Source organism: Protopterus annectens, chromosome 2.part1 (genome assembly GCF_019279795.1).
Source record: "Protopterus annectens isolate FY-2018-M chromosome 2.part1, PAN1.0, whole genome shotgun sequence".
Taxonomy (NCBI): Eukaryota; Metazoa; Chordata; order Ceratodontiformes; family Protopteridae; genus Protopterus; species Protopterus annectens.
Window position 1 is genome coordinate 788,403,814 of NC_056729.1, and position 25,455 is coordinate 788,429,268.

Consider the following 25,455-nt stretch of genomic DNA (forward strand, 5'->3'; position numbering starts at 1 on the left):
TGGTAACCCCACAAGGTTTTTACTTGGGCAAACAAGTAGTTGTCTTACATGAAAATAAAATGTTTACTCTTATTTTTATTTATTTTTGCTTATCACTTCCTATCTGAGTGGATAGGATAGTGTGAAAGAACTTTTCAGCCATCATCACCAGAAGTGGCTCAACCGCTCATAAGATATCCACACTACTGGGCATGGCTTCCTAGCTGTCTGGAGGAAGCAGTACTATATTGCATCCCCAGTATCTTCCAAGTACCTAGAAACAGCACTATATACCATCCCCAGTATCTTCCAAATCCCTAGGCATAATTCTCCTAACCCAAAAGTCCTCAGCCGTGATTGCAGGTAGTGTATAACAGATGAGTAATTAGTATTGCTTTATTTTCTTCTTTTAGTACGTCTAATGCATGTGATGAAATTATTTTGAATTTTTAATGCTGAAACTGAGAAACAGAATGCTTAAATGAGCTGCTTATTTTAGTATGAACCATGTGACTACAACAGTAGTGTCTTTAAATTAGAATTCAGCTAAGGTGCTCTCACTGTTGTAGAACTACATATATGTGGCAGAGGCTGATTGTTGACTTGACAACTAAGGTAGGTACCATGTGATTGTAAAGTAAAATTTATTCTGGCAGGGCTCATATTTTGAATATAGTATCTTATGAATTGTCACAAGAGTAGGAACCATGTAATTACAACAGTAGCATCATCTAATTAAATCTTTGTTGTGGCACCTACACAATGTACCCTAGTTGTTTTAGAATACAAATTAATGTGGCAGACAGAGTCATTGTTCTGCATCTTGTTTCTAAAGTACAAAACTGTAGTAACACCTAAATTGTTTAAAGCATTACATCCTGATGTTTCAGACTCATGTGTGTGACAGAGTTAGTTTATGGGCTCTGCATTCCTACACACACACACAAGGAAAACATCATGTAAATAATCTAATTCACTATTATTACTGTATAGTAACACAAAATTGTTTGATTGTAACTTTTTGTAATACATTTTTTTATTCTTTGTTGACTGTGCTAGTCCCACTAAGCTAGTAGACTCTTTTAGGTTCATAAGTTCATAGGTAGGTACTAGGCTATCTGCCCGAAGGCATTTATAAGCCTAGCTGGAATTGTGTTGGCTTTCGCCGCCCCCTTAGATTAGTTCCATGTGCCTCTGTACAGCAGAGCCATTGAAGTGATCCTGGGGTAAACTTTCTATTTCCCATCCACTCGTTAAGGTTTCTCTTGAAGAACTTTAGCGAGGAGCTCTGCCTAATGTAGATGGGAATCTTGTTCCAGAGCACGGGAAGTCTCTGGAACACAAATCTATTCCTCCAGCACATCCTATTTATTGTTGTGGTGAGGTTTAGATCCCAGGAGTATGTGGCTCAAGCGGATATGGTTTTCTTTAGGTGGAGTATGTCCATCAATATGGGTTGGACATGGCCTTGTATGTCAGGCATAGATCACCTCTGAGTATGCGGTATGCAACTGAGTACAGCTGGAGTTTCTCCAGTCAAGCTGCATAGGGCATCTGTTTGAGGCCAGTGATCTTCTTGGTGAGGTACTTCTGTGGTCTTTCCAGCTGTTGCAGGTGTCTTGTAAGTTACATCCCAAATGGGGTGTTGTACTCTATGATGGGTCTGATGAGTGATGCGTAGAGGTGGACAATGACCTTTTTTGATCTGGATGCAAACCCTTTTGTGATTAGGTGGGCCACATAGAAGGATTTTCTAACCACTTTGGCAATGTGATTATCAAAGGAGAGATTACTATCTACTTGGGTCCCCAAAACCCTTATTACGTCTTCCATATTTAAGGGGCTACCACCTATGTGGTAGCTTGTAGATACTTTGTTTTTTCCAAAGGGGATGATTATGCACTTTTTGGCATTTATCTTGAGGCCATGGTTTTGACACCAGGTATTTGTCTCAGTGAAACTCTTTTGGAGGATGTCTGTGTCAGCCAGAGAGTCAATTATAGCCCGTAGTTTGCAGTCATCTGCGAATTTGGTCAGCCATAGACCTCCTGTGCTTGCCTGTACCTCTGAGAAGTATATGCCGAACAGAAGGGCTCCTAGGACTGAGCTCTGGGGAATGCCACTTGTAACTGGTTTAGAGTCAGACCTAGCACCCACAACTCTTACCACGTGGGTTCTGTTCGTGAGCCAGCTGGCAATCCATCTCATGATGTAGGGGTTTATGTTCAGGCTGGTGAGCTTGTCTATAATACCAGAATAGGGAATGGTGTCGAAGGCCTTTGCAAGGTCTAGGTAGGCTGTGTGGACCACCTTTCCCTTGTCTATAACCTTGGTAACTGTCTCAAAGAAGTTCACCAGGTTTAGGAGACATGATCTTCCCTTAACAAAGCCAAACTGGGTAGGGTCTAGTGTTTGGAGGTTCCCAATGTCTCTGTTAATGAGATCCATGATGATGCGCTCCATAGCCTTGCAGACCAAGCTAGTCATGCTTATAGGGTGATAGTTCCCAGGCTCTGTTGTGGCTCTACCTTTGTGGAGTGGAATAACCATTGCTGTGTGCCACTCTATGGGCATGTAGCCTGTGGAGAGGCTGAGTTTGAACAGTGTGTTTAGGTGAGGGGTTAGTTCATATTTGAGCTCATGTAGGACACAGCCTGGGACACTGTCCGGTCCCATTGATGCTGTGTTTTTGCCTTTGGAGAGGGCTGTTTTAACCTGAGTGTCTGTGATTTCAGGGGCACTACAGTCTTCTGGGATGGTTATGGGCCCTTTTGGGGGTGAGAGGGGGGTGAAGTTTGCACTGAACTTGTCTGCCAGGATGTTGGTGATATTGGTCGGTTCAGTGTATTTTGTGCCATTCTGTACTAACTTCAAGCAGATCTGAGAATTGCCACTTAGATTCTTGACATAGCTAAAGAATGCCTTGTGGTTATCTGTGGAGTCCTTGGCAATTTTTCTTTCGAAGCTAGCCTTGGATCATTTTATAAGGGATTGTAGTTTCTTGTTGATACTGATCAGGGATGTCTTACCTTTGTGGGATTTTACTCTTTTCTGTACTAGTTTCCTCCTTCTATTATATAGCTTGTTTATGGCAGGGGTCCACCAGACTGGTTTCCTTTTCTTGGAGGAGTGAGTCTTGGTTTTGCTTGGGATATCACGATCCATGCATTCTTGTAGGTGCCTGTAAAATGCATTAGTAAAGGATTTTGCAGCTTGGGAAGTGTTATCCTTTAGCATGGGGGCTTTGAAACTTTCCACCTCGGTCCTAAGTAATGTAAAGTTTGCTTTTGAAAAGTTTTTCATGATGGTTTCTTTGACCGTGGGTGGGCGCGGAATGTGGATATCCAGAGTGATTCGTTTATGGTCAAATCTAACCAGCGAGGGGTTAACCTCCAGTGTGGAACACCGGTTGCCCACATTGGATATGACAAGGTCCAATATGTTGTCACCTCTGGTGGGGGTGTTGACCAGTTGATCCTGGGTGTTTGAGATTATAAATTCTAGGAAATGTTGGGCAAGGGAGTTAGTACTTGAGTAGTTCTTCTAGTTAATGTTTGGGTAATTGAAATCACCCAATATCAGGGTGTTTGGTAGGAACTTTTATGTTTCCCAGTGTTTCCAGAAATGCAGAATGAGAGTCCTGGGACATGGTGGGTGATCTGTAGCAAGCTACAATTTGAATTGCAGTTTTGCCCATTGTTAGTTGCATGTGGATGATCTCTGAAGCATCGTGCTGTGCCACTAACCTGAAGGTGTGGGTATCCTTGATGAATATGGATACGCTTCCACCTTTTGCATTTTTGTCCAGGTTTTGTGGCCGAAATGTATGGTATGAGTTGTAGCCTGGTAGTGCTGGGGTGCTCTCTGGAGCCTTAAACCAGGTTTCTGTTCCTGCACATATATTGATTTTCTCCATAATGAGGAGTGCCTCGAGTGCTTGCATTCTGAGGTTTAAGACTTCTGGCATTGAGCAGCATTACCCTCAGTTTTTTGTTACTTGTGCTATTTACACCAGTGGGTTTACCTCTTCAGCCTTGCCTAAAAAAAGGCACTATGGGGGTGGCAAAAGCCTTGGCCAGTATTCAAAAGCCTAAGGGTGACAGGTGCAAGCCGTCTCTAGTGAAGCAACGTGGCTTGTCGAGCATGTCATCCCAGGCTGATAGACACTGGATCCCCTTTGAATGACACCAGAAGTTTAGTCAATTGTGGAAACTGATAATTTTTTCTTTATACCGTGGTATCATTCTTGGTGAGGGCAGGATGCTACCTCAAGGTCAGGGTCATACTGGCCTAGGCTGCGTGATCAGAGAGCTCTTCCATGTCTCTTTTCATGTTTTCCAGGGAGGTGCGGCTCAGGTCATTCACACCAACATGGACAATGACAGAGTCATATTTGTACTTGTTCTGGAGTGACCTGAGTGCTTGTGTTATGTGGTGGATTCTGGCACCCGACAGGCAGCTAACAGTAACCTTCTCCTTGTTCAGCCTAGTGAGTGGGACATCAGCATGCCTGACTATAGAGTCTCCTATTACTAGTGTGTTGGATATGTTATTTTGCCTTAAGGGCTGTGATTGCATGGCACACTGGTTTTGTGAAGTATGTGTTTCATGGTTTATGTTGGGGGGTGGAGGTTGCTTGGGTGTCTGCTTTGGAGGTCTCTGTTGCTTTTGCAGATTTTCATTTAGAGCCTCCGAGTATATTTTTGTGTATTTATGTGTGTTTCTTGCTGGTGCTGCTTTCGTAAGTCTATGTGAGACTGGTGGTGTGATGCAAGTAGTTCCCTTCTCCTCTTGACTGTCTTGTCCAGTCTTGGATTGAGAGAGCTTAGCCTCCAGTTTTGCTGTATAATTGCATCTCTCGCATGCATTAGTGTTTGGTGGTAGGAGGAGAGAGTTGTCTCTGTACATGAGGCAGTTGTAACATTGCCTCAAAATGCCCAGATTCACAATTTGGACCAGAGAGTACACCTGAAACTGCCCTTTGGACATGCCTGGATAGGTACAGTGAACTGTTTTACTGATTGGCTGTTAAGGTCGAATAGAGAGCCTTGTCCTTCTCCACAGTATAGTGGGGTCTAGTGCTAAGGTTTATTAGTGCTTGCTATGAGTTTTGAGCAAGTGCCAGGCTGAGAAGTGAATGGTTTGAGTGCTTAAGTTGAAAGTTTGTCTAGTTCCAAGGGAAAAATTAAAGAGTAGACTTTGTGGAGCCGGGAATAGTTATACCCTAGCTAACTGGCACTGTCCGGCATGCAAAACCTCGCAAATGCAGGTTTTATAGCAGGGAAATGAAAGAGATAGAAATTAGCCCAAAATGGCCAATAAACTACTAATTTCTAGGCTGAAACCACTCCAGGGACAGATAGGCTGCTCAAAGCTCCCCTCTCTCACAGGTGAACAGAGAAACTTCCTTCTATCCAAGTAAGGTATGGGCAAACACAGAAACTTGTAACAGCCCCAAATTCAGCACTAACCTGAAAACTGGACTATACTAACTTCAAAAGGTGTGAAAACAAGTTTTTTGTTTCTTTCAGAAAATAAAGCCGATACAATCAAAAAGCACTTTAAATGCATAGAAATGGCAATCACACTTGAGTGTGTAGCCTACAACAGTTACACAGGTAATTTAAACACAAAAACAACTTTGTTAAAGTGCAGGCAGTAAAAAACCCAAGGTGGTATTTATACTACTAGGGGAAATTTAGCAAAAGCATTGGGGAGCTTCCCCTCCTCATCATTGTTCCAAGTGAGACCCATTTCAGGGGAGCATTTCATGTTTCCATTCCAGCTGCAGACGTGGCCAAGAGAAAAAGGCAGGCAGATGGAGAGAGAAGGAGGTGATGGAATGGAGAAGGAAATGGAGGAGAAAGCTAATATCGAGATCAGATAATGTGTGTAGGAATCTGCGGAAACGTTTTAAAAAATCTGTTAGATGGAGATGAGTCAGCAAATGATGGATGTATAATTACAACCCTCCAGTTGGGAGGACTGCAGGATGATTTACTTAAAGAAATAGTTGTGCAGAGTGACCCAGAAAATGAAGGAGATGTTTCCTGGGGCGACATTATGGAGGAAATACAAAAGGAGGATGGAGCGACAATCTTGAAGATTAGTGATGAGATGGAAAAGAAAACAAAGACAATGAAAGTAAAATAAGTCAAAAGTGGAGTAGCAGAAAAGAAGGCAGAAGAAAATTAAAAATGGAAGAACGTGGTAAGGATTCAAAGTAAAGAAGGCAAGGAAATGGACAGGTATGAAATGTGAGACAATTTAATAGCTCCTTTGGGTGTAAAAGCACATAAGGTAACAGCATTTATTCTTATTAACAAAGAGACATTTTGTGACATTATATTTGAGACTGTTTTTGCAAAGCAAAATTTTCTTGGAGAATATGAAAAAAGTCTGTACCCCATGGAATCTTTATATGATAAAAGCATTTAACAGGGAAACGAAAGAAAATGTATGTACAATTTTGAATAGAAGTAGAAAGAGACTTTGAAAGGACATTTGAAATCTTTATGTAAAGAAATCGGACATAGCAAAAGTTTATGAGAAAGGGATTTATGGACTGGTGGCTGTGATTGTAATATTGTGTTAAAAATAGAAAGAGAAAAAATATACATATACCAAGCATGATAAATGTGGAGAGGAAAAGGGGTGCTGTAAAATACTGGGGACAACCCAAAACATGTTTTTGTCAAAAAGAATGACATTTGATAAGTAACTATGAAAAAAAAACATGTTATATATGTGGGGAAATGGGACATGATGCAAAAAATGTGAATTGGAATGTTATAAATGTAACAAAATTGGACATTTATGGATGGATTGAAAAAATCAAAATAAGAGTTAGGAAAAAGAAAAAGAAGGAGAATAAAACGAACAAAGAAAATATATTTTAGAAGTAGTAGTAATAGAAGAAAATTAGATGAGAAAAAAATAATAAAGTGGACATAGAGGAGGGCTCTGAATTAAGTGAAGAAGGAGGCATACATTGGGAGGTAGTAAAAGGAAAAAAAAAGAGTTTCTATTGGTAAAACGGCAAAAGAAAAATAAATGTTCAGGGTTTTCTTTTGTAGTCCAAGAGGAATTGATAGCCCTGGTCCCTCCCACACTACTGCAGAGGTGTTAAAACTGTCACTGCACTGAGAGACCCTTGCAGAATCAATTCCTCTTGGACTACAAAAGAAAGCCCTAAACAAAGGCTTGCAATTTAGCTACTTTTCTGGCTGTAGCTGGATAACTTCTAAGTATAGTGTAAAACAAACTCTGAGCCAAACATAAATGATGGTGATTAGAGACAGAAAAGAAGTAGTCCTTTTATAGAAGGTATAGAAGATGACAGTGACTCACACAAATCCCATTATATGTCAATGGCATGGGAATTCACAGTTACTTCCTTACATCTGGTATGAGTCATACATATCATTATCGGAAATAGTTCAGGCACAACAAGATCACATTGATACATCAAGCCCCATTGGTAGCTATGTTGTGGAAAACAGGCTAAAGTTACAAATAAAGCACTTAGAGTGATTTGAGGTGTTAAAATAGGTCAGGAAACAAAGATAGAGTGAAAAAAAACAGATTTTTTTAGTTTAGTAGGGTGGAGTTTTTCTTTAATGTGAGTTGTGGCATTGGGTACTACCACATTTCTCCATAAATAAGACCTAACCAAACAATAAGGCCTAGCATGTTTTTTCAGGGTGGTCATGATATAAGCCCTACCCCAAAAATAAGCCCCAGTTAAGATTGTCAACAACACATGATGGACATGTTGAATTATAAAATAATATTACTGACACCTGTTGACTGAGGTTATCATACTCTGCTCACCATTTCCAAACCATTCGGACACCCAACTTCTTCTCTTTGCAGAAAGTCGTAAGATTCTTTCCCTGGGAGTCCTCCACGATTCTTACTGTAACCCTAATCCTCACTCACACTTGAACGTTGAGATCCTTGGCCCATAAACAATGGCAAGTGTACTTTGATTGGTCAAAGTACAGACGGCGCACGTAAAACATGCACACTTGATAATGAATGGCTGTGGTGTCTTCTTAACCATCGCCATTTTGTGTTGCCACTCCTGTCTCGTAAGTCTTCAATTAACCCTCCCTTAGACAAGATGAGTGCAAAAAGAAAGAACTATTCCATTGAGTACAAGCAAGGAATTGTGGAGGACTCCTGGGGAAAGAATCTGATAGCTTTCTGCAAAGGGAAGAGGTTGGATCTCCGAATGGTCCGAAAATGGCATGCAGTGTACGATAACCTCAGTCAACAGGCTGACGAGGGAAATGCTAAGAAGTGCAAGTGTGGATCAGGTTGGCAACCATTATTTCCTGAGCTGGAAGACATCATCTGTGAATGGATTGCTAACAGGAGAGCAAAGGCTTTGGTTGTGTGAAAGGATGATATTCAAGCATTTCCCCTTGCAATGGCAGCACAGTTAGAAATATCCTGAGAAGAATTCAAAGCATCACAACACTGGCTGGATGGCTTCCTTCGGTGATATGAACTGTCTCTAAGAAGATCAACAACACTGTTCGAGCTGGAAGATACTAAAGTTATTAAATGTGCACTTGCATTCAAGTCCTTTGTTGATGGCATCGACTTTTCTAAATACCAACTCTCCAACATGATTGCTATGGATGAAACTGCAATGTTTATGGGCCAAGGATCTCAAACAACAATTGATCAGAGGGGTGCCTCATCAATCTACATTCCCTCCACTGGTTACGAAAGTGCATGTGTTACCTGTATTTTGGCAATTCGTCTAGATGGAAAGAAAACCCCACCTCTAATCATTAGTAAGGGCAAGAAAGATAAGATTGAACATGTTTCAGGCATTTACATTCTTGAAACTGAAAAAGCCTGGTGCACGCAAGCAGTTATAAGGAAGTGGGTCGATGTAATGCTGCCACATGTTTTGCGAGGTGGCGAAAGATGTCTTCTAGTCTGGGATTCAGCCAGCACTCACCGCGCTAAAGACATGAAGAAATTCCTTGCATGGAGAAGAATAGATCAAATAATAATTCCCGCAGAAATTACTGCCTATCTCCAGACTCTTGATATTGCAATAAACAAGCCATTCAAGGACCATTTGCGCATGGAACTCAATGACTACATTGAAAATAGAATGGAGAGAAATCAGTATGGAAACTTTGTGAAGCCTAGCCTACAAGAGGTCGTGACTTGGGTGAAAAATTCATTGAATAAAATCACTGACAGCTCTGTTGCCACTGCACTACAAGCAGGGTACTTGGACAAGCAGTGCTCATTTAAGGAGAGCTCTATTGCTAGGCATGACAGATTGGGGCAAATGGTTCTACAGGAAATGGAGTCGCAAGAAATTCAGGCCAGAATTCGGGGGTTGGAGACTTATGACAATGTTCTAGAAGAAGATGACATGACTATATTTTAATAACTTTTCCATTGTCAGGCAACAGAATGGATTGCTTCTGCTTTCAGCTGCCAGCAAGCTCATCAGTTTTTTTGACTTTATTGTATTAAGGTAACGTTTCATTATCAAGGGGTAATTACAAAGTAAGGCCACTAGTTACCAGACTTCATTTTTATGACTTTCTATCATTCTTCTCTTATGGTTTGGGTAAGGAATAAAGAAAGCATCACCACTCAAAAAGTGGCAGTTATTCACCAATTTTATTCCCCTCCTCCAATACACATGTATTGAGATTTTTCTGCACTTTCCATTAAGCATGAAATATTGCACTGTGAAAGCTAAGGTGTAGATATTCTGAAGTTGAAATGTTTGTTGCACTGTTTATGTAGAAGTCTCACACAACTGTTAACACGTTACCTAGAATTGTTGCCCAATAACAGAAAAGTACCAAATAAATATCAATTTGTGTACATGAATAAATGTTTTTTATACATGAATAAATGTCGATTTGTGTACATGAATAAATGCTGATTTTTGTACATGAATAAATGAATAAATGTAGATTGTTGTACGGGGGTGTAAATAAGGCATCCCCTAATAATAGGCCCTAATCCGTATTTTGGCGTGGTAAAAAGTATAAGACCCGGTCTTATATTTGGGGAAATACGGTATTTTCAGTGAAACTTTGTACAGGTTTGAGAGTGTTTCTAGCTTTTTCTAGATTATTTTTGTCGTCCTGTTAATGTGAGTTGTGTTGCTGGCTACTATTTTCATAGTAAATTTGTACAGTGAGTTGTGACTCTGGCTACTATGTTCACTGAAACTTTGCACAGGTGCCCCAGTGCTTGTTGCCTTACTGTTAACATTTTGTACAGCCTTAATATAGCACTTGTACAAAAAAGGCAAATATGACCCTGTTTTGCTTTTTATATAAAAGGAAAGACTTACTCTAAAAGGACTTCTCATCTCATGTCTCAAACATGTGGAATGCCACTCCATTCCCTATAATGGTAGACTCTTCACACAAATCCTTTAAAAGGTCCTAAAAATGCATCTCATGGATAATTAGAGTTATTCTTGCACTGCCCCTGGCTAAAATAGCATTTATTCTTACTTAATCCGATATTAACTCTTCTGGCATTTATTTTTACCACAGCTGGTATTCAGTGCTTTCTCTTCCATTGCTACATCATCTCTTCTGGCTTTTTTCTATCCATGTTCCTACCTATCTTATTACCATTGTGATCGATAATCTATGTCAGTTCATTGTGTAAGGTATGCACACGTTGTTATTGTTAAATCTTGCTGAATGTATGCTACTCATATGCATTTATAAATCGTTGAATGTTCTGCTTATTTTCTGCTGTAGAATTATTTGAAAATTGTATTGTAAAATCTTATTTATTGTTTTGTGTAAATTTATGTTGAGCTATTCTTCTCAGGTCTCATCTGAAAAAGGGCCCTGTCCAGTTGGATCATCTTGGTAAACAAATGTAAACAAATAAAATAAAATTAATAAAAGTAATTTATAATCAAAGTAATTTATACTGTAATATAGGATTTGTCACTGTATTTTTTCCAGGCAAATAGTTTCTTAATTGGTAATGCATGCAAATGCAACATATACTCTGTGAAAGCAGTGTTTCATTGGTAACTCTTCTTTAGCAAACCATTATTCATACCTTAGCTCTAAAACTGTATAGCAACAGTGACATTTAACAGAGTGAATTATAACACGTGTACCCTGAAGCACATTAACTACCTTAGATCTCTGCTGACTTGATATCCACTGTGACTGGAACAGAATAGCACTCTGCTTATCCAGGTTGTATTGCTGTTGTAGTAGCAACAAATACAGGACATTCTTATTTTTCTGCCATGTATTGTCTGTCCTTGTCATGTAATGTTGTGGTGAGTAACTATAATGAATAACAATTCATTCCTAAAAATAGAAATTTAATAAAATACATTGCAGAGAGGTTGTAAAAGCCAAAAACACACAGACAATACCTGTCTCTGTGTTGTAGGAACATCGCCAGTGTCTTCTTTTTTCTGCCCTCATATATCATAGATGAAGTTAGTCAGTTACTAATGCCAGACTTTACAATTTCACACTACATCTTTCAGGTAGTACAAATGCTGTTAAACTAGAACATTTGTAGGTATTTAGGAGGCAAATGTAACAACCATTCCTGATTTTCTCCTGTCTTACAGTGTTGAGAGGTATGTTTACTGTGCCTTGTACCTCCTGATTTTCTCCTGTCTTACAGTGTTGAGAGGTATGTTTACTGTGCCTTGTACCTCCTGATTTTCTCCTGTCTTACAGTGTTGAGAGGTATGTTTACTGTGCCTTGTACCAACTGATTTTCTCCTGTCTTACAGTGTTGAGAGGTATGTTTACTGTGCCTTGTACCGCCTGATTTTCTCCTGTCTTACAGTGTTGAGAGGTATGTTTACTGTGCCTTGTACCTCCTGCTCGTACATTATAAAACTGCCTCAGGCATAGAATATTGCCCAAGATCCTCAATATATTTAAAAACCCTCACTCCACTAACTTCTCATTTAGTGCAGCCAGTTAGTGCTGAGGTTTACTGTGGCAAGGGTGCATAGTTTCACTCACTTTTGCTGTCTTTAAGGCATGCTGCTTAATAGTATCCATCTAGTGTTTCTCAGCTCAAAGTTTTTTTTTAATTAAGTGCCTTTAAAGCATTCTACGTACAGTATCCCCAGTGTCTAGTGTCCTCCATTTTTGTTATGGGTATATGTCGTTATGGTACATGCCCACCTTCATAGTTAAAGACCTCCCTGGTGTCTAGTGTTCCTCCCTGACCCATGTAGTCAAAGACATCCCTGATGTCTAGTGTTCTCCCTTGACCCATGTAATTGTGTTTAGTGTTCCCCAACCATGTAGTTAAAAATATCCCTGGTATCTAATGTTTTTCCCTGATTAGCATAGTTAAAGCACAGTTAAAGCTATCCTTAATGCTTAGTATTTGCCCTGACTCAGTACTGCAGGCTTTACTCATTATTCTAGGAGTGTATAGAGGTGCGACAGCCTTCCTAATCCACAAATCACCCTCCCACATACACACACACACACACACACACACACACACACACACACACACACACACACATGCATACAGCCCCCTCCCTGCCCGACTGCACACACAGACACACACATATCCATTCTTCCACATACATGCACACACCTAGATATTCTACCTCCTCCCTAACTCCCCTTCAACTACCTCCCAAGCAGGCACACGCTCACACATGCAACCCCTCACATACAAACATACACACACACACACACACACACACACACACACACACACACACACACACACACACACACACACACACACACACACACACAAACACACACAAACACACCTAACACTACCAGACCACTAAACTCCCCGACACTTACCTCTACCTTGGAAAAGGTCATGTTCACTACAATGAGTGGCTAGGACTGGCCATTCTAAGTTATATAGCCAAAATGCCTGAGGTTTACTGTGGCAAAGGTGTAGGGTTTGACTCACATTTAGTGTCTTTCAGGCATGCTACTCATATGTCTCTCCCCCAGACTGCCTCATTAACATGAGTGGTCATGGAGACAGCCAATCATGAATCTGCACATCTTCATGTTGTAGCACCGTCTATGAATCAGAAATGGTTACCACAAAGTATACATCTCATGTACACTTTGAGGTAACCTTTCTCAACTCGGCCCAAAATATTAAATTATTTGGCTTAACTCTTTTTTTTCAGCTGAACCATCAGATACAACCACTCTACCAAAACAGAAAGTATACTAGCGATGATGATAACATCAATGCCCTGCTTCTTTTTGACTCTGTAATTGACCACTTCACCTTTATTATCAGAGAACTACAAAGAATCCCCATAGCACAATACTTAATACAATTAGAAGTCTGGCAAACTTCTGCAAAGAAGCTTTCATAAATGCACTAAAATAAGTTAAACCCATTAAAGACTTTAACTCAACTGAATTAGTCAACTAATTTTACTCTACTTTCCTTAATATACTCAACCGGCAAGCCAACCCCCCCCCCTTTTTGAAACAAGAGTTAAAAGTACTCCAGCCACATGACTGACCCCCCCCTAAAAATTATGAAAGAAAGAGACAAAGCATGGATCATATACTATGGATATAAAGTTCTCAGGATATACTAAAATCATGCATTCATTCATAAAATACTATTAAATCAGAAATAAAATTAAATAAAACTACATATTACATAAAACTTCAATTAGAAAATTAAATGAAACCCAAGGAGTTTTGGAGCACCTTAACAAACCTCATGATCCCAGGGAGGAAAGCATAACTAACCCTCTCCCTAGTAAAAGTAACTTCAGTGTGGACTACTAATTTAATGAACATTACACTCCAACCACATCAGCGCTCTGTAAACTTCATACCAGCACCCCAGAAGGCATCTCTAGCTCAGAACAACAATATTTCAAAACTCTTCCATCTCTTACAAGTCCCAGCATCAACCATAAAAATAACTACTCAAATTAAAGCCTACCTCTTTATTAGCAGAAAATTTCCAAAAAGAATGTATGAAACTAGGAGACGGAGCAAATATTATACACAATATCAATAGAAATAAATGAATCCATTACAGAATCAAAAATCGCTACGCTATGAAAATCCTCCCACGTCATACCACTCCATAAAGGCAGAAACTCTACTGAACGATCTGTTATAGACCTATTTGCATCCTCTTTCATTTATCAAAAATTGTAGAAAAATGTATTCACTTACAGCCTCTAAAATACATTTTAGAAGGAAACATAATTACCTCATCCCAACACATCTTCCTTCCGCAGCACAGCAAAGAAACACCCCACTTATCATTTCTAGAATTAGCAAACCAGCCCAGAAAATCCTTTCCAGACTTTCATATTCTGGCTTGACAAGCACACTGTTAAATTACTATATAAATATCTCATCCATTGCTTCCAAAAAAAAATGAAATGTCTAGACTGTATATCCACATTCCTGCCAGTGACAAAATGCATATCCCAGGGATCTATCTTAGGCGCACCACTTTTCAATCTATTTATAAACACCACACACACAGCAGCCAAGCAGTCTAACATAATGCAGTAATGCTGTTGATTCTGCACTCATAAGCTCTGTAAAATCTCATAACTGAATGATGGCTAAATCAATTGACATGCATATGAAACCCAAATAAAACTAAACTTGTCATCTGTTCCTCCACCTCCATCCAATAGAAGAGGAGAGCTTCTATATCATATCATCAAAACATACCAAGAGAGAGGAAGTCACTCACATAAAACCCCTAGGTATAACAGTCAACAAACATCTACAATTTAATACACAATTAAAAAAGACATTGCATATTAGGAATGTTAAACAGATCAAACACCTACCTTACAGACTGTTGCCATTTAACTACAGATTCCACATATTTACGCTCAACCTTAGTCCATGCATCATCCATCTTCTCCAATCTGCCATTACTTCAACTTTACAAATTACACCAATGCTACAACAGAGTTGCCAAATTTGCCACTGAAATACTTATTACAATACATTATCATATCCATCTCAACAAACGTCTTAACTATATAAACATGACTTAACAAAAAATACCCTATAAAATTCTTTACCACACCTCACAAATCCTTGGTATATCTAGTTTGCTACAATGATATAGTCTGCCTAGAGACCCAAGATCAAAAAGGTAACTCATGGCCAAAGTTAGTGAAATGGACAACTTCCAAGGCAACTCACTTTTCTCATTACATGTAGCCAAACTATAGAACCAGATGCGTACTACAATCAAAACCTGTAAAACCATTCAGTTTTCCACAGTAGTGTTAAAGTCATAGTACCAACAAGCATGGAATTGCGCCTTCTAGAACACTGGTTAACTCTCCATCTTAGCAACTTGAAGATATCAGGAAATAACTACAGCAATAACCCATTTAGTGCATATTGTTTTTTCTGCTCTACTGCAAATTGTGAACTTCCTAAGGAATGCACTACTTAGCCACTCTTCAGTGGAATGATACATTTCTTAATAATGTCATTAACAGGTATGTTCTACCATGATATTCTTCTTCTTCTTCTTCTTTTGGCTGCTCCCGTTAGGGGTTGCTACAGTGGATCATCTGTTTCCATTTCTTCCTGTCCTCTGCATCTTGCTCTGTCACACCAACCACCTGCATGTCCTCTCTCACCACATCCAAAAACCTTATCTTAGGCCTTCCTCTTTTCCTGTTACCTGGCAGCTTCATCCTTAGCATATTTTTCCCAATATACACTGCATCCCTCCTCAGCACATGTCCAAACCAACATAATTTTGCCTCTCTGGCTTTGTCTCCAAACCATCCAACCTGGACTGACCTGCTAATATACTTATTCCTAATCCTGTCCACCCTCATCATACCCAGTGCAAATCTTAACATCTTTAACTCTGCCACATCCAGCTCTGACTCCTGCCTTTTTGTCAGTGCCACTGTCTCCAGCCCATATAACATAGCTGGTCTCACTACCCTCTTGTAGACCTTCCCTTACTGGTACTTGTCTGTCACAAATCACTCCTGACACTCTTCTCCACCCACTCCATCCTGCCTGTACTCTCTTCTTCACCTCTCTTCCACACTCACCATTACTCTGAACTGCTGATCCCAAGTATTTAAACTCATCCACCTTCGTCACCGCTACTTCCTGCATCCTCACTATTCCTCTATCCTCCTTCTCATTCACGCACATATATTCTGTCTTAGTCCTACTGACCTTCATTCCTCTCCTCTCTAAAGCATATCTCCACCTCTCCAGGGTCTCCTCAACCTGTTCCCTACTCTCACTACAGATCACAATATTATCCGCAAATATCATAGTCCATGGGGGCTCCTATCTGATCTCATCTGTCAACCTGTCCATCACTATTGCAAATAAGAAAGGGCTCAGAGCTGATCCTTGATGTAATCCCACCTCCTCCTTAAATGCATCCATCACTCCCACTGCAGACCTCACCACTGTCACACTACCCTCGTACATATCCTATACCACTCTTACATACTTCTCTGACACTCCCGACTTCCTCATACAATACCACAACTCCTCTCTAGGCACCCCATCATATGCTTTCTCTAAGTCCACAAAAACACAATGCAGCTCCTTCTGACCTTCTCTGTACTTCTTCATCAACACTCTCAGAGCAAACATTGCATCTGTAGTACTCTTTCCTGGCATGAAACCATACTGCTGATCACTAATCATCACATCCCTTCTTAACCTAGCTTCCACTACTCTTTCCCATAACTTCATGCTGTGACTGATCAATTTAATCCCTCTGTAGTTACTACAGCTCTGCACATCACCCTTATTCTTAAAAATCGGTACCAAAACACTTTTTCTCCATTCCTCAGGCATCCTTTCCCTTTCAAAGATTTCATTAAACAATCTAGTTAAAAAATCCACTGCCATTTCACCTAAACACCTCCATGCTTCCACAGGTATGTCATCTGGACCAACAGCCTTTCCATTCTTCATCCTCTTCATAGCTATCCTTGCTTCCTCCTTGCTAACAGTCCTTGCCTTTACATGCCTTCGGGCATGCCTTCCCCCTCTTCTCCTCTTTCGGCCAACAGTAGCCCAAGTTCTGCCAGCACCCTGTTGGCCAACAGTGCTGGTGGTGGTCGTTGTTAACCCGGGCCTCGACCGATCCGTTATGTATATCTGTACTGTTGTCCACATGTATGATTTGGCAAAATTTTATGCCGGATGCCCTTCCTGATGTAACCCTCCCCATTTATCCAGGCTTGGGACTGGCACAAAGAAATGCACTGGCTTGTGCATCCCCAGTGGCTGGGTTTTTACTATGATATTCATGAACTAAAATATACATTTACTTAATTTCATTTCATGTCCTCACACAAAAATCTCATATAAGACATCTTACAATATATTTTGCAAGAAATTTTGCCAACATTTTCAGTTTCCATGATCTTCATATAGATATAATGATGGGCTTTGTCTAAGTGGTCCAGTTCATAGTCTGGACACCATTCTCTCCTTAGCTGTTTCTACAAAGAACTCTCCCAAATATTTTCATGGAAGTCCTGAAACACTTGCATTAGTTTAGATAGTGGTCACTTAGAAAACTTGCAGCTGTGCCAGCAACAAGAAAGAAGCCAGAGTTTGTTGGAATAAATTATTCTAACAAGAGATAAGTTCCCAGAGTAGGCAATATCCTTGGAATTATTTGAAATCATTTGCTAATATATTACCACGTAAGATGATGCCAATATATCCGTGTATCACCATACCTCTCAACTGTCCAGAATTTCAAAAAATGTCCATATGAAGCAAGGCTTGAGTGAGACAGCTCCAGGAAAAAAAGAGAATGAAATCATAAATAAATCCCAAAGAAAGGGAGGTGAATATGAAGAAAAGTAAGGTGCAGGCTCACAAAGACCTTACGAGAGAAATAAAGAGAGCTACCTTGGAAAATAAAGTAAACTCATGATATACGTGATGTGTGTGTGTGTGTGGGGGGGGGATCAAGGTAACACCACAACTCCATACCAGTTAACATCAGAACAACAAAGACAGTTGTGAAGAACCTCATTATACATGTCCATGTGTCAGCAGACTCAATCAACCATGGAATTAAAGTATGTAGGATGAAGTGGTAACCTTAAGTGACAGATATGAGCAACTAGGGAGGGTTCTAAGGGGGAAGCATTAAAATAATCTGTATGCCAGAGAAAGCATGGAAGAAAATTTAACATATTTTCATGTGCAAGTAAACAAGCACTTGGGATTCCAGAGGGAGAGAGTCTAGAGGTAGACAGGCAGGGAACCCAAGGATAGGGCAGAAGATGTACTGCAGCACACATTAATATTCCACTAAAGAATGGTTATCACATGAAACAAATAGAGGAAAAAGAAGTGGATATTGATGCAGAACAAACAAAAATATTTTACCTGATTATCCTTCTGAAGTATTCAAGTATAACTAGTATTAGGGAGGAGCCAGTTTGTCGTAATGGGGTTCAGTGTGGGGTGTTATATCCTGTAGGCTTGACTGCAGTGTGACAGTATCAGATTCAAATTCCAGTTGCTAACTCAGGTAGAGCAGTGCATTTGAAATACCTTCCTGGTCTCCAGATGAAAAAAAATCTACATGGCTGGGAGGAAGGAAAAAAGGACCTGATGCTGTCTGGATGGACTGGAAAAACAGATATTCTAACTAACCAGTCAGAATGCATCACTAAATGTATTAGTTGTAATTAAGATGGATTTGGCACCACCTGAAAGATGAGCAGAAGGAGCCAAATGGAAAACGTCAAAGGTTACAGCAGAGAGAGAGAGGAGGAAGGTAAATTGTCTGAAGAACTCCAGCAGGAGCTGTAGCTGCAAAGGGACTAATGGGAGAACTAAAACTGCCCCTGAATCAGATGAGACAGATATTAAGGAGCTGCACTACGAGAAAAGAGAAAGGGCTGGAATAACGGTTAAGGTCTTTACTTCGCAAATACAATGTACAGAGTTTGATTCTAACCTCTGCTTGTTGACTAGGTTTGTAATAGACCCCTTATTACCTTTTTTTTTAGGCAATGCCAAAGTGACAAAAATACCATCATAGCAAAATAAAACCAAGGAATCTGAAGGTGTTACTGCTCAATGCTAGGAGCCTTAACAAGAAACTCTACACCCTACATGCTGTCGTCACTCTGGAGAGTATAGACAGCTGTGCCATTACTGAGAGATGGGTCTGAGCCACAGATAGTACTCCTGTAATGCCTTTCACACATTTAAACCATCAACCATGCAGACCGGGACTAAAGGTGAAGATGTTGTGATCTACATTATCAACAAGTATACCTCAAAGTTTGTTAAAAAGGACAATAGCCTGGAGTTATTCCAAGTGCAAATCATCCTAGATAGAGTCCCTTATAATATCTTATTAAGCTATAGGTCACCATCTATGTCAGAAGAATACCACAACTCTTATATAGACCTCCCGGAGGCACTCTCCATCCAACCAAGCACTCTGGTCATGGGAGAATTTAATTACCCCTCTGTAGACTGGGAAATATACACTGCCTCCAACTTGCAAGCATGTTTCCTGGACTTTAATAACACAAACATTCCTGGCAAAGGTTAAAACATACTGGAACTAGTCCTCGCTAATATAGGAGATTACTGCACCCCCTACCCCCATGTCATGTATGCACTGCTGAGGTTGGATCACAAACCTATTGCCTTCAAAATAAAAATCAGCTTGGAAAACCCAGCAAAATCTGTTGTAGTTACAAGCTATTCTAAAGCAAACTACATTATAATAAGTAAGAGTTTGTCAAAATCCAATGCCCCACTTAACCCTGAGTTTACAACAGTATGTGCAAAATTGTTCACAGAAACACTGTACAAACATATAAATGGCTGCATAGAGACTGCTGCACCTACAAGAAGTAAGTCCAACGCAACTCCCCCCCCGAAACAAATGAGACTGGTGGATTCCTAATCTTATCAGGGTACATAACAGAAGGGAAAAAAGTTATTGCCAAACTCAGAAAGAGCAACTCTCATAATGACAAGAGCTCACTAATTAAACTAAACAGCAAAACTAGGAGGACTAATTAAATCCAAGAAGGCCAATTATGAGGTCAAGATAGCCTCTCAGGTTAAAGACTACCACAAGGCCTTCTACAGCTAAGTCCAAAACCTCAAAGGTAACATGCAGCAGTGTGCTGAACTGGTAGTAAATGGTACCACCTTCAATGAGCAGAGTGACATAGCAAACCAGCTGGTTGACAAATTCAGCTCAAACTTCACTGCAACCCCCCCCCCCCCACCGCGCCACCCACTGGGAAATCCCTACTAGCATAATCCTCAACTATTAGCAGGGAGCAGGTCACAGCAGTGCTCACCTAGGCTAAATACACAACCTCGCTGGGGCCTGATAGTGAAACATGACCTAACAAGATCACTTGGGGTCACTTTTGCACTACAGCCTCAAAACAGGCTGCATACCAATCAAATGGATGACGGCAATGTTTATCCTCCTTTACAAGGATAGAACATCATAGATTCACAGATTCATAGATTGTTACTAGGCTAATGACTTGGGGGCCTTTCTAAGCTTAGCCAAGTTTTCCCAAAAGAATAATTATGTCTTGCATCCAAATAGGATATTGAGGGCCAGGCATTTATAAGCTACAACTGTCCATAAGGATATGGGTGCCAGTATTAGTGTAAATTTCCTGTTCCCCATCCACTGGTCTAGGTTGTACTTAAATTGGGTAATAGACAAAAGTACAGTTGTGTAAGCTGAACTTACCATAACAGTAAATGTTCAAATGATCACTGCTACAGTAGCCTTAGCTATATGGGTTATATCCTGCCAAGGATATAACAGCAGTCAATCTTCCAAAGCTTCAGGGCACTTTTCACTCACCAGAACTGTCAAGCAGCTCGAGCTGAGCTGACTAAAAGACAAGTTTGGGCAGGAAACTTTACTACCAGCAGAGAGAGGGAGGCAGGCTGGGCCCTGAAAGGACAAGGATAGGAATAACAAAAAATAAATGTCTATACCCTGGCATAAAAAAACACAGCAAAAAAACAATGGGGATGGAGAGAGGGAGCGGCTACTGCAGCAGTGATCATTTGAACATCTACTGCTATGGTAAGTTCAACTTACACAACTATACTATGTTCTTCATATTGATCACTGCTACAGTAGGCTTAACTATATGTGTAGATTACCACAGCTAACTATATTTGGTAGGTGAAAGGAGAATGTTTCCAGGAGCTCCTGGAGAATAGTACTAGCAAAACATGATCTAGACCTAGAGAATTAATCCATTTTATAGTGCTTTGTAAAAGTATGTACAGAGGGCCAAGCAGCATAGGTTCATAGTTTATTAGTTGTTTTCTAGGCTAATGACCACAAGGCCTTTTAAGCCTAGCCATAGATCCCAAATCTTTTGCAATTTTGGCTACCCTTGAGAAGTGTAAGCAGGGGCTTGGGAGATGAAACATTAACAAGCAGGGGCCTGGGAGACAAAGCATTTACAGGCTGTCTGTGTCCATTAGAGACATAGCAGCTTCTAGAATACTTCTAGAATCCAACCCTTTCCAAAAAGCCACAGAACAAACCATGGTTCTTATAGAGTGGGCCTTGACTCTGTCTGGAATCGATCTGTTATGGTGAGTATAACAAAAGGTAATAGCCTTAGACAACAATGGTTGTCCCTTTTTCTTACCTTCACAAGAAATGAACAATTGATATGATGATCTGAAAGATTTAATTCTGTCAACTACCTGAGTTGTCTGTCGACATCCAAGGTATGGAGCATCCTTTCTCCCTCATTTTTAGGTTTAGGAAAGAAAACAGGGAGATGGATAGTTTCACAAAGTAAACTTGGATACCACTTTAGACATAAAAAGAAGGATTAGTTCTCAAAGAAATCCTGTCCTTGTGGTAAATGAGGTAGGCTTGACTGACTCACTGTAAGAGCTTCCAACTCAGATACCCTTCTTGCAGATGTCACAGCAATCAGTAAAACTGTTTTCCATGTTAAGAACCTTAAGTCAGCCAGATTAGCTGGTTCAAATGGAGCATTAGTTTTTCTAACCCAAAATTAAGATCACAAGGAGGGGCCACCAGTTTAGTTGAAATGCTCTTATGCAAAACCCCTTTCAAGAACATTTTGATGTGACTGCCTTGAAAGAGGAAGATCCATGAGCAGACATGCTGAAATGGCTGATAAATTAACCTTGACAGAGGACTGAGAAAAGCCATAGGATAGTAACTCATACAAATATAGTAAAATCAGAGAACAACTAGCCCTGAATGGGCACTGGTTATGTTGTTATCACCAATTAGAAAACCTTTTCCATTTGCTAATATATGATTTTCTAGTAGCAGGCTTTCTTACCTCCATTAGTACCTGCTGTGTGTCATCCGTAAACAGGTGCCTAAAAGGAATTAAGACCCTATCAGCCAGGCAATCAATTAAAGATGATTGTTTGGGTGTATCAAACACTCACATTCTTGTGTGAGTAGATCCATTCTGTGGGGAAGCGTGTGGCAATTGCCCCTGGCCATTTCCAAAAGAATGGAGAACCATGGTAACCTGGGCCTAAAGGGAGTCAATACAATGATATTATGGGATTCTTTCTGAATCTTCAGAAGTACCCTGGATATAAATGGAAAGGGTGGAAATGCATACGGGAGCGTTCATGTCCAAAGAAAAGAAAAGGCATCTGTATAGCTAAGGAAAGCACAAGCAGACTCTCAATCCTCAGAAACTTCAGAGGAGCATACTCTTCAATGGCAGTTAAGCTCTGAAGGGCTTCACTCCCATACTTGTCTTGTGTAACATAAAACGATTTCCTCACCACTGTAGCCACATGATGATCGAAGGTAAAGATACTGCCTACATGTGTACCCAGATCCCTGACCACTGGGTTGACTCTTAGGGGCATATTATCAACATTGTAATTAGCTGGGATGGTTGACTTCCCAAAGGGTACAATTATGCATTTCTTAGCATTGAGTTTAAAACCATGGCTTTTGCATCATTTATTTATCAAAGATAGGCCTTCTTGAAGAATGCTAGTGCTTGCAGAGGAGTCATTGATTACCCCTAGCTTGCAAACATTTGCAAACTTAGTTAGCTATGAACCTTCAGTGTTTGCTTACACTTAAGAGAAATAGATGACAAAAAGGAGCAGGCCCAGTACCAAACCCTGGGAGAATCTGCTAGTGACTGGCCTTTTGGTGGAAATAGTTTCACCTATTTTAACCTCTTGTGTCCTATTAGTGAGCCAGTTGGCTATCCAGTGAGTGATAAAAGGGTTTACATCTAATTTAGTGAGCTTGTCTATAATGCCTGAGTGGGGTATTGTGTCAAAAGCCTTGTCTAGTTTGAGGTACGCTATGTGCAGTCTTGCCCTCATTCATTGCTTTAGTGACCATCTAAAAGAAGTCTACCTGATTCAACAGGCATTACCTTCCTGTAACAAAGATGAACTGTGATGGGTCTAGTGTTTTTAAGTTACCTATGTCCTCATTTATCATGCCCATGATGATTCTTTCCATGGCCTGACATATGAAGCTAGTCAGACTTATGGGCCTGTACTTACCTTTATCAGTGGTTAGACCTCCTGTGTGGAGCAAAATGACTGTAGCCATCTTCCATTCCTTGGACACAAAACCTGAATGTAGGCTGCAGATGAAAAGTGATTCAAGAGGACTGGAAAGGTCATGTTTCGTACTATTTAGTAAACATTCCAGGATGTTATCGGGTCCCATCGATGCAGTGTTTTTGGCCTTGGAAAGTGCATTGAAGACCTGTTTCCTAGTATTAGTTTGGAGGATTGTGTTATGCAGTATTTCCTTTGGATTATTAGGGGGGTTTGAAATGAACCTGTCAATCAAAAGGTTGACAATGGCCTCCGGTTCAGTGTGGGTGTTGCTATTTACAATAAGTTCTATGCATTATTGCATATTTTCCTTGAAGGTACAGACATAGCTTTAGAAAATTTTGTGGTTGTCCTTTGCCTGAAAAGCTATTCATTCTTCAAATTTAGCCTTTAAAGTATTAATTAACACTGTACGCTACCTGTTTAGATTGGTCAGGGTGTTTTTAGTATGTTGAGCTTTGTTCCTCCTACGTTTGGCCAAGATTTTATTCTTTCATTGTGTAATCAGTTGACATTGTGATTACAGCAGGGTGGCTTGTCTTTTGACTATGTCTTACTCTTAATACGAGTGGGCACAGCTTGCTCTATACAGTTACCAATATGGCCGTGCAGGGATTTTAGAAAAAGCTCAGCATCAACTGACCCCTAAAACTACAGACCCAGTAGTCTGACTAGCCTAATATGCAAAGCCATGGAATGAATTATCATGGAAATGATCAGCAAAGACAACGGCAACATACAGACACTGGATCCATGACACACTGGTTTTGTCAAGGGAAGGTCATGCCTAGTCAACCTGGTAGACTTATTTGAGAAGGTAAGCAAGGCAATGGATGAAGGGAAAAGGGTGCACACTGCCTACTTAGATCTAGCTAAGGTGTACGATACAATACCCCCCTCAGGTATTGTGTACAGACTCACTGAACTAGGCATAAATCCATGTATAACTCATTGGAATACCAGCAGTTTCACAGATAGGACCCAAGAAGTCAGGATTGGTGAGACCACCTCCTCCAAGAGGCAAGTCACCTGCAGAGTACCTCAGGGTTCCATGCGTGGCCCACTCCTGTTTGACATCTGCTTCTCAGAGGTCAAGACTAATGTCAAGGGCCTCTGGCTCACCAAGTTTGCAGACAACTGCAAATTAGGAGCTGTTATAAAGTCCCCCATGACAACAACATCCTGCAAGAATGTCTAAAGCTGACAAATGACTGGTACCAAAGTTATGGATTAAAACTCAATTCAAAGAGCTGCATTATAATGCTTTTTGGGAAAACGTCCATCCAAGCAAATTACTCCATTGATAATAAATTGATAATACATCCCTAAAAGTTGCAAAAGTAGTTAGAGATCTGTGAACATATGTAAACACTAATCTGGCCTTTAACCAGTATGTACCCAAAGTGGTAAGAAAATCATTCTACGTTGTCCAATATATAAGTAAGGGTATGGCATCAAGGTCCAAGGAAGTTACAGTACCACTCTGCACATCCCTTATCACACCAGTAATTGAGTTCAATGTCCCCTTCAGCTTATGCAACAATTGGAACACCCATTAAGGATCCTCACCAAGAGAATTCAGGGTGCTAACACATTGTCCTATACAGATCACTGTAGAGCCCTGTATCTATACTCTGTCTCCTACAGGTTGTCGAGTGGCAATACTTGGCATGTAAGGCATCCTTAAATCCAGCCCCGATTGAGTTTTTAAACTTCTGCAAAATGAGCAGAGCCAGAAACACTAGATCCAGGGAGTTAAACTTGGCTTGCAACATAAATAGAACACGAAGGTAAGACAGATATGTATCTCAAAGGATCCCCATGCTCTGGAACAGGCTCCCCATTC